Genomic DNA, 17247 nt, shown 5'->3' on the forward strand with positions numbered 1-17247 from the left:
AACTGTTTTGAATGGCGCCATGAAGTCATCAAAAAACCCTGATCTCTGGCTCACAAAGAACGAACATTCCATGAAGAGATGTTTTAGAGTATCTTTTTTTTCCTTTGTTACACAAAATTGACAGATAGGGGACTTTGTGTGCTCTGGGTCTCTCACAGAGAGGATTTCGCCAGTCGGACATAGATTAAATTGGATGCGCATAAAAGCAATTCGTAGTCCAGGGCCAGGGCATTTGATGATGTAGGGATGGGGTAAACCTCTTTTCCTAGCTTCTGTTGCTAACCCCGAATGTAGGGATAATTTGGCAACTTCATCAAGTGTTAATATCCAGTCATTTAGTCTCAGATTCTTTTTACTGATGCTGAAGCAAATAGCAGATCATCTGGTTGTGTGTCCGAGGCCATTTTAAGGGCCATACATTCGTCTTCCCATGCAATGATCAAAGGGTTTGATCTTTTCAAAAGTTCTTGCTGCATAGCTGCAATCATGGGGGCCCGTGGAGCTCTCAAACATTTCCCATATAAGGAGAGTTTTTTCCATTGAACTGCCATTAGTAGCAAGTTAATTCCCGGTTCCTTCCTAATAAGTTGAATCAGTGTTGACGGTGAAAGCCCCATGTTAGGCAGAAACCTGTGTAGTTTCCTCTGGGACCACTGCAAAAGATTTAAGACTACAGGTGTTTGGCAGTAAACCCACTGGGTAGCAGTCTGTACCACACAGATTCACTTGGTAGCTGTGGCTGAGCAGTCAGAATTCCCTCAAGAAGAGTTAGGCAGTATACAGAGTATTCACAATAGGTCAAAAGAACACAGTAGAACAAGTAAACACCGACCAGAGCTCGGTGTAAAAGAGATATAATTATTTATTTAAAACCACATCTAGAAAAACACACAGGCACCAATAGTAAGCAATTCAAAAACACGGTCGCTAGAAGATATACACCTTAGAAGAATTTTAGACAAGTCTTAAGTAAAGTCCCACTTATTTTCAGACAGCGGTGAGCGCTTAACGCAGATGGCACTCTAATAATTCGTTTTAAAAGGGAGAGAAAAGCAGAGTATAATATGAAACAGATCCGAACACTTTCATAAGAACAAAACAAGAGAGGAAGGCAAGTAAAACCGTGAAGTTAGAGTTCAGGAGGCCGGATCCACTTTAAGAGGATCAGAACGAAATGTGTCCAAGGTCACACGGTTGAAGTGCACAAGAGTCTTGCAAAGGTTCAAAAAGAGTTGGACCAGAAGAAAGGGACCAGTTAGAAGGTCAAGGCGGCCAGCCCAGTCCAGAAGGTTAAGGGATTATTATTACCTTGTAGCAATCTTTAGAAAGGGAGGCCTGGCGGACACAGTACCTTAAAGTGGTGAGAATACTCCAGCGGGGGCAGTTGTTCAAGGCAGCGGATGCAAGTCGGTGCTTTGTCCGGGGAAGAGAGGACCTCGTCGGGGAGGAAGACAGGAGTCCATTGCACTGCCAGGGAAGAAACCAGCCGTGGAGTTCTCAGGTAAAAGGAGCGGTCCTTGTATTCGCGGTCCAGTGGTAAGTGGCTATCCGGTTGCCGGGGTGCTTGGCACGGGCAATTCGACCACAAGACGGCCTGGGTTGCGAAGAGAAGAAGGTAAACTGGTTGTGCCCACCAGTCAGGGGAAGAAGCCTATCCAGCCGGGAGATCTTCTCTGTCGTAGGGAAGTGGTGAGACCGTTCCTGGAAGCGGTTGCGAGTCGGTGCTTCGTCTGGCAGAAGAGAAGATCTCGTCGGGGAGGAAAGCAGGAGCTCGTTGTGCTGCCAGAGAAGAAACCAGCCGCGGAGTTTCTCGATTCAAAGGAGCGGTCCTATCTTTTGCGGTTCAGTGGTAAGTGGCTATCTGGTTGCCAGAGTGCTTGGCACGGGCAATTCGACCACTAGACGTCCTGGTAGGCGAAAAGGAAAGCGAACTGGTTGTCCCCACCAGCTCAAGGGGAAGAGAGTCTCCGGCAAGAAGATCTCTTCTGTCGTCGGGAAGTGGTGAGACGGTTCAGCAGGGCTCCACCGGTGGTGTCCTTGTTGCAGGTCGGCTCAGCTTCTCCCTCTTCCGATTCTCAGGTCCTGTGGCGACTTCTTAAGTTCCAGTCCCAAAAGCCCTGCTTTTATGCAAGAAACCCCCATTCATTCAGCCTAGCTGTCAATCAAACTTGCTAAGTGGTGAGCCGGCCGGCTCACCACTTGGGCCAATCACACAAGGGTACGACTTGAGTTGCCACGGCAACTCAGTCCAGGGTGCCTAAACCCCCTCCCACACTCCGTGTGGTACCCAGACAGAGTGGCACCACTTTTGGAGGCTTCTGTGGAGAAGCCCGCCAAAAAGTGGAACAAAGGCTCGACTTGGGTTGGAGTCACAGAAGAGAACACAAACGCCATTTTAGAATCGAGTCCTGGCAAAAAATACCAACCGGCGAATCAATATTAAATAAATAAACCGGCGGCATGTTCGAGGCTATGAGAATTAAATAATTAAAGTTGGTAGCCTCGAACAATTGGAAAATCCCATAGGGATATATTTGCGGTCGAATATAAATAGTATCCACTGCCACCAACTAAAGCTCGATCAGGGGGGACGGAGACGTGCCCCCTCGACTAACAGACCCCAGGGCAATCGAATTGCCCCGACCAGTACGCCCACAATATGATGGTCTGTACTGGTTTCTCTTCATAATTTGAGTGGGACTAGTAAAGCCAATGGTGACTTTACATGCCCTGGCAGACAGTAGTCAGTACCAGGGTATGGAGTCTATGGTGGGGTGTCACTATGACACCCCTGTGTTACTGCACGGAGGGTGCTATGTAACACACATAGTAAAAACACATGAGACCCTATGGAGTAAAGGACCCCATAGCCCATAAAACACATTAACAGTCAAAGGAACACCATAAATCATGTCCAAGAGTGGGAGAAAAAGAGTCTCATTCTTGGCAGGAGAAAAAAAAAACTCCAGAAATCCAGCAAAGCTGCTGGAGGACTCACTAGGTTAGGACATTCAGCCCAGAGAATTCTCCCTAACACCCCAACAGTATTTTACAAAAATGGCCTTCCATGAGCTGCCACCATTTAGAAGGCAGATTTAGAAGGGTCTCCGCTCCCTAGGTCAGTGTTGGTAAATCCTTTCCTCTATAGAACTCGATGACTGGACACAAAGAGAATTTGCAATATATCTGTTTAATTATCATTGCTTGGCTTGTTAGCATTCTCACTTTTAAAGCCCAAGCTTCTGCTGCTGACGATTCCACTTCACTTGCAGAGATTTGTATTCCGAGATATTTGAAAGACTGTACTTCTTTATCTCTTCATTGTTCAGGAGCCATTTGAAATTCTCCCTTCTTGTTCTGCCCTCATTGAGGGATAGGATTTTTGTTTTCTTTATATTGATCTCCAGATGGATTTTTTCAGCATAGTGTTGTAGGCCTATCAGTCACTGCAGACCGATCTTTGTAAAGTCCAAAAGAACAAGATCGTCCGCATATAACAAGTGGGTAATTGTCTGGAAACCCAGTTTGGGCCAAAAGCAACGGATGGAGGCCATATGTTTACCTAAATCAGAGATGTAAAAATTGTAAAGTGCAGGCGCCAGGGCAGAGCCTTGTTTTTCTCACTTGCAAAACGTTGGAATTTCATCACTGAGTTGGCCTGCCGTTGTCCACCGTATTCTGACTGAGGTATTTGAATATAGGCTTTTTAGTTGTTCCAATAGATCTCCTGGACAGTTTTTTTTCCTGACGTTTCTGCCATAGACATTTGAGGCTGAGGCTGTCGAAGGCCTTTGTAAAGTCTACACAGACTAGGTGGATTGTCTTATTGGAGGTCAAACTTTTTGCTTTTAGCATTGAAATGATAAAAGCCGGGGGGAGGGGAGGAGGGGCGCTGTACCCAGACCCATTACAAAACCTGCCTGAAATGGGTTGTTTAAGGCATTTTGTTCCAACCAGAGAGTTAGTCTTTTCAGTAGCAGTGAAGCAATAATTTGCCCAAGACATCGAGGAGGGTGATTGGTCTATAATTAGAAGGGTGCACGCTCTTGAACCACTTTTAAAGTTAGGAATTATTATCGCTGTCTTCCACGACCTCCGGATCTGTTTTGTAGTTAATAGTTCCTGAACAACTAAATCGATCAGCTTAGATCATTGTTCTGGATGTTGCTTCAGCATTATGTTGGAGATCCCATCCGGACCCCTGGCTTTGGAGGGATTGAGCTTCTTTATTACAGTAGTCAGGTCTTCCAGATCATAGGGCAGTGTCCAGTTTTCCCGAGCCAAGGACTCTCTCTTTGTCATTCTTTTATGGTTAGGAGCCTCAAAGAGTTTTCCATAGAATTTCACCCAGGCTGCCTCCGTCACACCTGTAGCTTGTAGAGGGTGCTGAGATTGGAAAGGTGGTTTTAACAGATCCATATTTGAATTGTTGATTTCTCCCCATTAGCCCTCAGCATGCATTCAGCGTTTTTTTGGATAAGGTTTTCTTTATAGTTTCTACACCATGATCTATAAACTGCCTTGATTATTTTTGTCTTGTGCGTCTCCCGGACTATAGGCGGTAGGGCCTTTATCAGCCAAATCTCTCTCCGTTTCTGTACAAGAGTGGGGTCATAGGTATGTTGAGGGATGTTTCTCGGCAACGCAACTCCCTGGGTTTTATTGGTCCTATAGACCGCCAGCAGGTTTGTGTAGTCCACGTTGGTTTCACCTTTTTCCTTCTTTGACAAGCGCCAGTTTTTAGCTAAGTTTCCGGCCAACTGGTCCACTTTATGTGCATCCAGATGCAAACGGTTTCCTTTTCCATGCACCTTCAACGTGAGGGGCAAAGTCAGGGGTGGCTTAGAGACATGAGCTCTCCAGGATAATTGTAACCAGTTATGGTCACTTTTGTCTGTGGAAATGACCTTGAGTTTAGTTATCAACAAATTCAGCTCTCAAGACACAAAAATATAATCGATGATAGAAGAGGAGCTGCCCCTTTTCCAGGTTGCCTGGCATCGACAGATAGTCTCGAAATGACCATTGGCCATAGTCATTACTTTTTACAAAATCGAACCACAGTCGTGTTTTATCCTGCACATCACATTTTCCATTTTTCCTCCGAGTTGTTAGAGAAGGTGAAATACAGGGGCATATTAAAATCCCCACAGATGATAGATGAATTTTCATACAGGACTCCACCATCGCATGCATCAGCGATCTTATTTATCATGTCCGATGGAGATACATCAAGATCGTTTCAATATATGTAAATTATGCTTCGGTTGCAGTCTTGGAATGTCTTCTTTCCATCCTGTGAACCCCTTTTTTTCAATAGTGTATATTGAATATGTGCTGACAGATTCTCAGTTTTCATGATTTCGTAGCCTGCCTGGGCATTCATCAATGCCAAAAGTCCTGCCTGTGGTCTCCCTGCCAACGCTCTTATTGCCGGGTTAAGCAGCACTGTGAAACCATCCTGGGCTGGTTCCTCTTGCAGCCACGTCTCTTGAAGGTACATGATCTCCAAATCCTTCCATGGTAATGTTTTTGGACTGGGTAAGATGGATAAAACCTCTTGTGTTCCATGAGACTATCATGTGGGCTTTAATTGAACCCAGCCTATCAATTGTTTGCTAGTTCTTTTTTTTTAGATGCTAGAGCCCCTGGCAGCCATGCCCAGGGATCACAGGTATCCACAGATAGCCTGTTCTCCCTTTGTTTCTCATGGATTGGAGGCAGATTTTGGGGTATATTTCTCTTAATCGTGAAGGTGATCTTATCTTTTGGCTGTGTTAAGGACATTTCTTTTTTTAGAAAATGTTGCCATCCTTTTGGGTGGATCTATATCTGTATTCATATTTTCTAAAGCGTTTTTTGTGCCAAGGTGGCCCTTTCTGATTCCCGGATTTGCTTTACCAATAAATATTCTTTCCTGTGGTGGGTCTTTAGTGGGGATGAGCCAATAAGAGTCATTGATATTTCAGAAATGTCATATCCTAGCACCGGAAATGTATTTTTTTCTTTTTTGAAATATTTGTATTATTTTCCAACATGACAACCATACACCATTAGACATAACTCTCGCGTTCAGTTTCATGTTGCATTTTCTCTGCCCCCCCCTCCCCCAAGACCCCTCTCCCGCCAGCCTACAGCGCCCTTCGGTCTTCCCCCGCCCACTCCTACCAACGCTTCCACTACTACTCCATCCCTGAAGGGCTATCTTCTCCCAGGCTTTCCTGGTCTGACACGGATAGTGTTGCTACTAGTTGTCTCCAGGCGACCAACGTGTCTGCTTCCGCCTCCACCCCTCTGCCTGCTGCTTCTTACCATACCGTTGTTTCGGCATTCACCCATTTTTTAAGATCCTGCCACCTGACCTGTGCCTACGGTTTCCTACTCGCTTTCCAGCTCATTGCTATTCTGCGTTTGCCCAGTATATACGCCAGGTCTTTAAGTTTGCTCAGGTGTTTAGCTCTCTGAGGCCTGGGAAACCCCCCCAACAGGCATGCCCAAGGGGAGCTCACATCCAATGTTATCTCTTTCTCTACCATGAAGAGGGCCACCTCCTTCCAAAAATCTCCTATTTCGGGGCATGACCAAAACATGTGTACCATTCCTGCATTCACTTCCCCACATTTCGGGCATGTCTGTGCACCTGCGTGTTTAAACGTAGCTATTTTCTTAGGAGTCATGTCTGCTCTGTGGGTGACGTATAACTTATTTATTTAATAATAATATGCATACAACTATAACGTTTTGCATATATCACACACATAAAATAGCTACACAACACAGTAAAATACACTTCCCAATTAAAACACAAATATACCAAATGACAACTCTTTTAAAATATCTAAAATCATAGCATAAAATTATCATATAAAAAATGTAATTCATGTCATTTCCATCAAGTAATCTTTGCCATATATCCAATATATTGCAATTGTCCATATTGTTATTATATTTCATGAGATATAAAATACGTAACCAGACCATACTGTCACATACACATAATATACGATAAGCAGTTTCTAGTATATTTACCACAGAGTCTACAGTATCTGACCTCTTTTTGTATTCCAATTTTTGCTCCTAATATTACTAATACATTGCATATGTTACATTTAAATTTTAGATACCAACCGATAGTAATACAGTCTGGATATGCACATTGGTAGGTTGGTTTAATCTCTCTTTTTGCTAAATGGCAGAGAAATAACCCACTGTTCGATTTTGTCGCCAGATTAACTAGCGTTTGTTCACTATCCAGATCATTTATATTCTTTTTCAATGTACACTTTATCTGAGCAATACTATATAGCAACCAGACAGAGGTTTCATTCTCTATCCAATTATCATAGACCCCACTCCATCTATGTAATGTTATGAAATCTGCCTTATTATCTAACCGTTCATACTGTTCCATTAACTACACCACAAATGTGTCATTATTAAGTCTTGTCAATTTGACATATAACATAGCTGTCATTAATTGGATTCAACTGTTAACGCTGTTCAGCTCAAATTCTAATAAAATATATTCATATGGCAAGTTTTTAGGCATCCTCAATAAAATCTTTAACAATTTAGCTTCAAATGTATTTATTTCATTTTTAAAATGACATCCCCAAATTTCAGCACCATATACCAAACATGATACAATTTTAGCAGAACATAGTTTCAACACAGTGCATAATGAGATAGTCCCTCGACATCCGATAAATTTACTTAATGCCATAGTGGCTATCATACATTTTCTTTTTGTTTCATTCCAATGTTTTTTCCAATTCAGCTTGTTGTCAATAATAATACCCAAATATTTATATTCATTTACAACTTCAATCTGTCTCTTATCTATCGTCCAAATTGGATTTTTGCGTATATTCCCAGATTTACCATCAAACTTCATAACTTTAGTTTTATCAGTGTTAATCACTAATTCATTTGCTTCAGCAAACAATTCAAGTTCATCTAACTTTACTTGCAAACCCCTTTGGAGTATAATCAACTAGAAGGTCACCATCGGCATACCCCAACCATCCCAACCTCAGTATGCCCATTTTAATATCATTCATCTGGTTTTTTCTACCTCTCTTAGAAAATCTGCCAGATATAAATTAAAAAGAGTAGCCGCTAAGGTACAGCCTTGCTTGACACCACGTAATGTGGGAATAGCCTCTGACAGTTTCCCTTCAATATTTAGGCAGATTCGAACAGACGTGTCCTGATATAATAATTGTATCATATACAGTAGGCCAGAAAGGATTCCCCACTTTTTCAATTTGGCCCATAGTTTGTGTCGCGAGACTGTATGGAAGGCCGCAGAAAAATCTATATAGGCAGCATAAACAGGCATCCTTCGAATCTTCCATGAATATTCCACTACGCTGACTAAGATGGCTATATTATGGGATGTCGATGACCTCGCTCTAAATCCTGATTGTCGGGCAGTATCCCACAGCTAGATATCCAGGGATTGAGCTCAGTTAGCAAAGGTTTAGCAAAAATGTTTGCAGGAATATCTAGCACCGCCAACATTCTATAATTTGCAGGATCTTTGCGGGAACCTTTTTTATAAATTGGAAGTATGATACTCCTCTTCCAAAATTCAGGCACCTTTCCATATCTTCCAATCCACTGAAATATAATGTACAGCACCTTAGCCCATAATTCAGGGGATCGATTCAGAAGGGCATTACATGTACTAACAGGTCCCGCAGCTCTAGAATTGGGCAATGTCTTTATTAATAATGTCAGGGAGTCAACCGTATATGTTCCCTTCCAGACCGTCAGATCATTTTTACAGCTTGCCACATCACATGGCAGACTCCCCAAAGTATTCTTAACACGGGTAATCCAGTGATTCTCTGGAATACAATTAACCGGTCGATTTTTTTCTTTTTTTAGAATTGATAATGTCCCACATGGCTTGATCATTTTTATTTTTTGATACTTTGTCATACTTCCCCCCCCCCCCCAAGGCGGATTATATGCATTGACTAAAACAAAATTAGCAATGGTAGAGGATATACAAGTTACTATAACTATTAATACCATGCTAGTGGAATCTTTATGTTTGGTTCCACTCCAATGTTCTTTAATTGAGATCAACAATCCGCCCTTGTGTCTTCCTCTTGGACCTTGTGAGGCATTGCATGCAAGATTGCTACGTCCATCAATTTGACATTCATTTGCGAGCCACTTTTCTTACAAAGCAATGATTCTAAACATGCCAATATTATCCAACAGCCCATTTTCATATGTATAATGGGCATTACCTCGAGTTTTCCAGGAGAAAATGATAACATTGTCATCATGAACACGCTTCAAAGTGAGTTTTAAATGCAGCGGGAAGCCATTGCCAATAGCCATCTGGAATTTCTTTATCAATCGGTCTATTAGATGTTACCACATATGATATCTTAGAATTCAAGTTATTTACATTTTTCTCCTTATCACCTTGATTATTCTTTTTCCTTGTTTGTATGCGGGTTTCTTCTTCATATTTTACTTTTGGCATATAGCTTTCGTTACAAGTGTAACCTAGTTTCTCAAACAATTTTCCTTGACTCTATGAATTCATGAATTGACCATACATTAATAAGAATTCTAGTAGAACTCACCACTTGGTCAACAATTTTGAAATCATCTGATACAATCATCCGCAACGGGACAATGTAAGAACATAGTGACAGAATTTGTTGTCTATTGAGTACAATTATCTCTGCTACGTCAGTTTTTTCAATTTGAAGTACCCGCATCATATCGCTAGTGTCTGCCCACTCTGGTATACTTGTTTGATTAGTCTTTTCAGTAACCTTTTCAGAGTGATGTAATTTACAATTATTCAACACCCCATTCTTCGGTGCATTAGTCTTTTTCCTACTTCCTTTTCTTCCATCTCCCTCAAGGGGACATGGAGTCGTCTCATAAAGTTTATGTACATCTGTAAGGATTTCATCAATGATTTCCAGTTTTTTTGTTTTTTCTCATTGCCACCTTCTTAGGTAAACCTTGCCACTCTTCTCCAATAGTGCTTGGATGTATCTTTGATGGATGAATAAAGAATTCTCTAATGTCGGAATCATTAGCCTTTTTTAGTTTTATGGATTTATCTTTACTAATCTCTTTCACTAGGTTCTCATGGATCATGGCTTTGTGGTCACCAAAAAAATTAGCTGATAATATTTTCGGCTCTGATTTTTTACTCTTCTTGTTTATTATAGATTCTATTATTTCAATCTTGTTTATTTCTACCATATCATTCACTTCAACAATGCAACCATTATTGGCCTGGTTTGCCTTATTTGAGCTATACATGGCAGCTTGTCCATATCTTCTTTTCTTATTACATTTTTCCTGTTTTACTTGTTTTTTGAATTCATATGTTCGAATTTCACCTAATTACACCTTCCTTTCTTCTTCATCGAACTATATTCTGCCACATTATATTCATTTTTGCTTTCATGGAAAAGTATTTATGTATACCTTAGCCTCAGTATCTACAATTTCTATTAAAGTGTTTGTACTTTTATTGCAAACTTTGTGTTTGCTTCTTTTGCTAATATCACATAACAACAAGGAATGTATTGCTAATTTACTTTCTATGGAATCACATTTTTCCACTAGTGTAACTAAAACATTTTCAAGTGCTTGGAATAACTCTTCAGTGTTCATACTCAAAGTTTGTCTTATCTAATATCTCAATTTTGACAGATTTCTCTTTACCTTCATGAGAACTTTCCAATTGTTTCTCGTTCGTATTATTGGTAATTGCTAAACGTGTATGTCCAATGACAATTAGCCCAGAGTTAGTTTCAAATCTCTCTCTGGGATTAAGGAACTCGACGTTTCCACAGTCTTTATCCTCAATCTATAGCTCAGGTTGTGTTATAGTAATTAAACTATCGGGTAAACTTGGATTACCTGATGTTGTATTGTTCTTCACTTGGCTAGGTGAGGTGGATTTAGTACTGTGACAATAGTTTACTCCCAATACAGGGAAATGCCATAGAAAACTCATTCATAATTTCAAGTGTACTGCATTCAACCTCCTAAGGGGTCATCAAAGGTTCATCTACTTCAATCATTTTAGACCCAGGTTGCTCAATTTTAGTAAAACAAACTTGTCATTTTTGCTAACTTACAATCTGTCAGCAGCCTTGAGAAATTATTTTGCGTTTAAACGCACGATTTGTCTTGACCTCATTCATATCTTTAAAATTACTAATACCCACTTGCTTCATTTTATGTTGTCCAGGATCATACTGTTTCTAACAGGAATTTTTAGCAGATCGTAATTTCAGATCTTTAATTATTATCTAGGTACAGCTTAACACTAGGCAGCAGGGTATGTACTCAATACAAATTCGCAGCAATCTAAAAAAGTTAAAATGGAATAAAAGAACAAGTTACTTCTTACCTGGTAACGTTCTTTCGATGGGATGTTCCTCCGACGTATTCCTCATTTTTGATAGATCATCTCCCAGCTTGCTGGCCTCGGAAACATTTTTCAGTAGAGGGCGCTGCGCGCCGATGTCCCTCGACAGCCTCCGTGTCATCACGCGTATAAATAGACTTGCGCAGCGTCCGTTGCTCAGTTCCGTTTTGATGTCAACAGTTGTTTTACATGAATTGGTTATTGACCTTGAAGGAGCGTAAACTGCAACCACAAGGGAAGTATTACTGCAGGGATGGATGGGAGGGGCGATCAGGAATGCGTCGGAGGAACATCCCATCGAAAGAACGTTACCAGGTAAGAAGTAACTTGGTCTTCGAAGGGATTGTGTCCTCCGACGTATTCCTTATTTTTGATAGACTCCCATAGCAGTGGTGTGTAATTGGAGGTGGGAGTAAAACGCCATGTTTCCTTTTAGGAATGAACAGAATGTAATACGGCTTTGCCAAACCTAGTCTCTTGACTAGAGGAGGAATCCGTGTTGTAAAATCTTGTGAAGGTATGTGCGGACGACCGTGTGGCAGCCGCACATATGTCTCGAACCGGAACCCCTCTTTGGAGGGGCGAGGAGGCTGCGATACCCCTGGTTGAATGAGCCCTAAGATTTTGAGGAGGCTCTTTCCCTGCTAGTTTGTAACATTCCAGAATGGCCAAAATAATCCATCTGGAAATGGTTTGTTTTGTTATCAGTAGTCTCAATTTGTGTCCTGAGTAACCTACAAACAGTTGGTCTGCTTGCCTAATCCTAGCAAGTCTGCTGATGTAAAAGCTTAAAGCCCGCCTTGGGTCCAGCCTATGTAGCCTTTCTTCCTCTTTCCCCGGATGGGGAGGCGGATAGAATGAAGGTAAGGTAATTTTCAGAGTGATGTGGAATTCAGAAACCACCTTTGGGAGGAAATTAGGCCTCACCTGTAGGACAACTTTGTCTTTATGAAAAAATGTATGAGGGGGTTTACAAGATAGAGCTTGTAATTCGCTCACCCTTCTAGCAGATGTTAAAGCCACTAAAAAGACAGTTTTAAGGGTGAGAAATCTTAGCGAACAAGAGTGGAGTGGTTCGAAAGGAGTACCCCCATCAGGATATTTAAGACTAAAATTAAGTCCCATAAAGGAACCTGAAACGGTCTTGGAGGGTAGACATTAGTTAATCCCTTTAGAAATTCTATTACTAAGGGTAATTTGAAATACGATGGCTCCTCTGCAGTGCGCTTGAAGATCAATAGTGCTGCGAGATAGCCCTTGATAGTGCCAACTTGAAGGCCTGAATTTGCCAATTAGAGTAGAAAGGATAACACCGTTGGTGTACCACATGAAAAGGGGTCGATATTCTCTTCTCTACACCAGCTGCAAAGTTTGTTCCAATGGCAGCGGTATAAAGACTTTGCTGCTGGCCTTCTGGCCGAAAGCAACACCTCCATGACGTCATCAGGGAGGTCCCAATCCTTGTATCTCAACCTTTCAGAAGCCAGGCGTGAAGGTTGAGGGTTCTGATGTCTGGATGGAGAGCCTGACCTCCCTTCTGTGAGAGAAGATTCTCCTCGAGTGGAAGACGAATTGGAGGGCAGATGGACATGTCCAGAAGGTCCGGGTACCATGTTCTCCTGGCCCAGTCTGGGGCAATTAGGATCATGGTCCTCCGGAATCTTCTCAACCTCCTGAGCATTTGAGGAATGACGGGGACTGGTGGAAACGCGTACAGGAGTGGAAACTCCCAGTCCACTACGAACACGTCCCCTAGAGCTCCTATCGGGGGAAATTCCCTTGAACAAAACAGATTGCACTTCCTGTTGGTACTGGTGGCGAACAGATCCACTTGAGGGGTTCCCCAAAGGGCGAAGATCTCCTGGAGGACTTCCTGAGCTAGTTGCCACTCGTGGGAGACTGCGCCCTACTTGCTCAGAGCGTCCGCTGTCAAGTTCTTCTCTCCGGCTAGGTGAACTGCCGATAGAGAGATTCCTTCTTGAATTGCCCAAAACCAGAGCTGCATTGCCTCTCTGCACAGTGGCAGTGATCCTACGCCTCCTCTTTTGTTGAGGTAGTGCATGGCCACTGTGTTGTCCGTCATTATCAGGACATTTGTCCCCTGTACAGATGGCAGAAAAGCTTTCAGCGCTAGTCTGATTGCTCTCAGCTCTAACAGGTTGATATGTAGTCTGGACTCCGATGGACGCTGATGGTCTAGTCGTTGGTATGGGCTCCCCATCCCGTGAGTGAGGCATCTGTGACTACTGTTATCTCCGGCCATGGTTGCCAAACAGTTCTCCCCTCAAGATGTTTTTGTGGCAGGCCCACCACTGAAGGTCTCGAGCCACCTTGTCCGGAACCTGAAGGAGGTCTGTCATTCTCCCTGAGAATTGCGACCACTGAGTTCTCAGTGCCCACTGAAGAGATCTCATTCTCAGGCGAGCCTCTGGCACAAGGAAGATGCAGGATGCCATGAGGCCTAGGAACCTCAAAAAGTCGAAGGCTGGGAGACATCGGGCATTTTGAAACTTGTTGACCATCTGCAGAATATCTTGAACCCTCACCTCTGGGGGCGAGGCTTTTCCCAGGGAAGTGTCCAGGACCGCTCCAATGAACTGGAGTCTCTGTGATGGCATCATCTGTGACTTCTTTAAACTGAGGGAGAAGCCCAGTTTGTGAAGGAAGTGGCAAACATAATCTAGCTGAATCTGAGCTTGTTCCGGAGATACAGCTCTGATCAGCCAATCGTCCAGGTAGGGGTAGATGTGAATCCCTTACCTCCGTAGACTTGCAGCCACTACCGACATTAGCTTGGTGAAGACCCTCGGGGCGGAGGTCAGCCCAAATGGCAGAACTCGAAATTAATAATGAGAGCCGCCAATTGCGAACCTCAGGTATTTCCTGTGTTTGAGATGGATTGGCACATGGAAATAAGAATCCTGGAGGTCCAGAGAGGCCAGTCCTGGAGCTGGAGGGCCTGAAGGATCTGAGAGAGAGTTACCATCTTGAACTTGTCCTTCCTGAGGAACTTGTTCAATTCTCGTAAATCCAAGATAGGTCTCAGTCCTCCATTTTTCTTCAGTGTGAGAAAGTAGGGGGGAGTACCAGCCCTTGTTCCTCTCCGCTACAGGTATCGGTTCTATGCCACCTTTCTCTAGCAGGTCTACAATTTCCTGCAAGAGGAGTAGATCTGGAACTTTCAGAGAGCTGTTCCCCGGTGGATGACTCTGAGGGATGCGTAGAAAAGGCAGGCAGTAACCTTGGGCAACTGTCTCCAATGCCCAAGCATCTGACGTAATAGCCTGCCATTCCATCGGCTTACCTCAGGTGTTTCCCAGTTTGCCAATATTCTCCTTTGTAATGCCGCATGAAATGGCACCACAGGATCCTCCTTTGGACCTTTGACCAAGATGTCTGAGGTTGTCTTGCTGAAAAGCCGGTGAGGGTGTGGACCACCCCATAAACTCTATTATCCTTGCCATCGAGGTTCTATAAGGGGTTTCAGCATGTTCCCCTTGGTCTGGTCTGGCAAATTCCACTTCTGGGCAAGTGTCCAACCCACTTGCTTCCTGTAAGGATTCTTGGAGGTTTTTCAACCTACCTTCCTCAGAGGTAAATTCCTCTGTTACAGGAGTTGCAGATCTCTGCAACTCAAAAGGACTTTCCTGATCCGAATCCTCCCCTTCTTCATAAATAGATAAGACTCTGGAGTGATCAGGTCTTGAAAATGGTATAAATCCCATTTCCAGAGCAGAAGGGGCCAAATTTGTCATGATTGGGTGAGAAAATGTCGACGAGGACGTTAAAGGCTTCGAAGCCATCGAAAAAGGCGTCGAGAAAGGTGGTAGAGGCCTCGATGAACTCGAGAGTATCGGAATTCTACTCGAGGTTGTCGACGACATTCTCGTGATCGAGGCTCTGGGTATGTCCTTTCTCGGCATCGAAGACGGCGTCGACTCGACTGACCTGTGCGTCGAAGAACCCTTCGATAACGGCGTCAAAGACGCCGATCTATGCGTCGAAGGGATCTTCGACGACGGCCTCGAAGATGCGACTTTGCCTTTACTCGAGGGTTCGTGACACTCTCGAGTGGCTTCTTTCGCCGGGTGCTGCGACTCGCAGCGTTTTGATTTTTCGGGTCTTTCACTCAGGATATCACCCTCAGCAGTCTTCTCAGGGGTCAAGGCCGCTTTCTCGAAGATGCTCAGCATCTTTTTCCTGAATTCCTCCCACTCAGCCGGAGAGCTATGTTTTGTGGGGCAGGAGACCCTTTTTGGGGAAACGGAAGATGACGACGATAAGGAAGGGGATCTTCGACGTCTCTTTTTTGAATCCTTAGATCTCGAAGAGTGATGGGAACTGCTTCGAGACCTAGAACGAGAATGTCTTTTGTGATGGCGAGGAGACGAATGTCTCGACTCCGCCGAGGAAACTTTCGAAGAAGTTTTAACTGCCTTACCTCTCTCGAGCTTCCCCTTACGCTCCTGCAAGGCTTTCGCCATCATGGACATGCAGTCCTCGCACTCCGAACAATGGTGCTCGATTCACAGGCACCACAAACAGATCCTGTGAGGATCCGTCAACGACATTCTTTCCACAGTCTCGACATTTTCTGAAGCCGGACCGTGGAGTCATCGGTTCGGGTGAGGAAGCCATCGAGTACGAGTCGGTATTCACGAGGAATAATGAAGAATATCTGACTGAAGAAGTGAGCAACGATATTCCGGGGCCCCACGAAGCGCGGAAAAACGGAACTGAGCAACAGGTGCTGCGCGAGTCTATTTATACGTGTGATGACGTCGGCGCCGATACGGAGGCTGTCGAGGCGCACGCCCTCTACTTAAATTTTTTTCCAAGGCCAGCAAGCAGGGAGATGATCTATCAAAGATAAGGAACACGTCTGGGGACACAATCCCTTCGAAATCAGGCCCTTTTCCACCTACCGCACACTGCACACAGTAAACAGTTAACAGTGCACTTCCGTGCACTTCCAGGTGCGTGCGCAGGTGCACTGCATTCTGGGTATTTCTAACTTCCTGGAGGGGTGGAGGGAAGGGGCCTCAGACATGAGTCCAATCCCTGTGGTCTAAAAACAAGAAAATAGAATAAAATATCAGCACAGGGGCGGATTCCTAGTATGACATCACTATCATTCAAATCAGTTAAGGGTGTGTCGCAGTAACATTCACAGGACTCTGCCGTAGGCAAACTCAGTTCAAGTCTCTCATAGAAGGACGTTAGCAGGTATATTTACTTGGTTTCCTCTCAAAGTCAGGCAACATCCGTGTCACTAAGAAAGACGTCCTCCTGTGTAAACAACGCCACAGTAAGTCAGTCTGCAGCGAGTCAGCAGAGATCAACGAAATCAAACAGGGACCGAAAGTTCTTGCCAGTTAACAGTGCACTACCAGGTGGGTGACATATAACTGGATCTGTTGCAACCGCACATTTCTCGATACCTTTTTATGGTATCCTTGTACTCTGACACATAGCCCATCCTCCATTGATTCCCCAGCATTCTCCTCTCAGTTCAGTATCGTCTGGGCCACCTCTTTGCCAACCTTAGTCATCAGCAAATCATGTACGGGAGATCTTGTGGACCTCTTCAGACACGTCATAAAATGTTTCTATGACTTCCTCAGGCTGTTGGGCCAACACCGGCTCGGGTCACATACCCTTGATAATCCTCACCAGCCTAGAATATGTGATATGCTGTCCATGATGTAACCCTGTCCCCCCCACCAGTGTATCAAACTCCTTTACTTTCCCATCTCGCCACACATCCCCCATTGCCACTATGCCTGCCTGTTCCCACTTCTTCCTGATGTTTAGTCTCATTT

At 43.7% G+C, this 17247-nt stretch overlaps 1 protein-coding gene across 2 annotated transcripts in view; it reads right to left on the bottom strand.

The window, feature by feature from the left end:
• Nucleotides 1-17247, bottom strand: part of INTS8 (integrator complex subunit 8) — a 2196017-nt gene that overhangs the window by 133358 nt on the left and 2045412 nt on the right. The window lies entirely within an intron of this gene.

The sequence above is a fragment of the Ambystoma mexicanum genome, chromosome 5q (genome assembly GCF_040938575.1).
Source record: "Ambystoma mexicanum isolate Mex_15411 chromosome 5q, UKY_AmexF1_1, whole genome shotgun sequence".
In the NCBI taxonomy this organism is placed as follows: Eukaryota; Metazoa; Chordata; class Amphibia; order Caudata; family Ambystomatidae; genus Ambystoma; species Ambystoma mexicanum.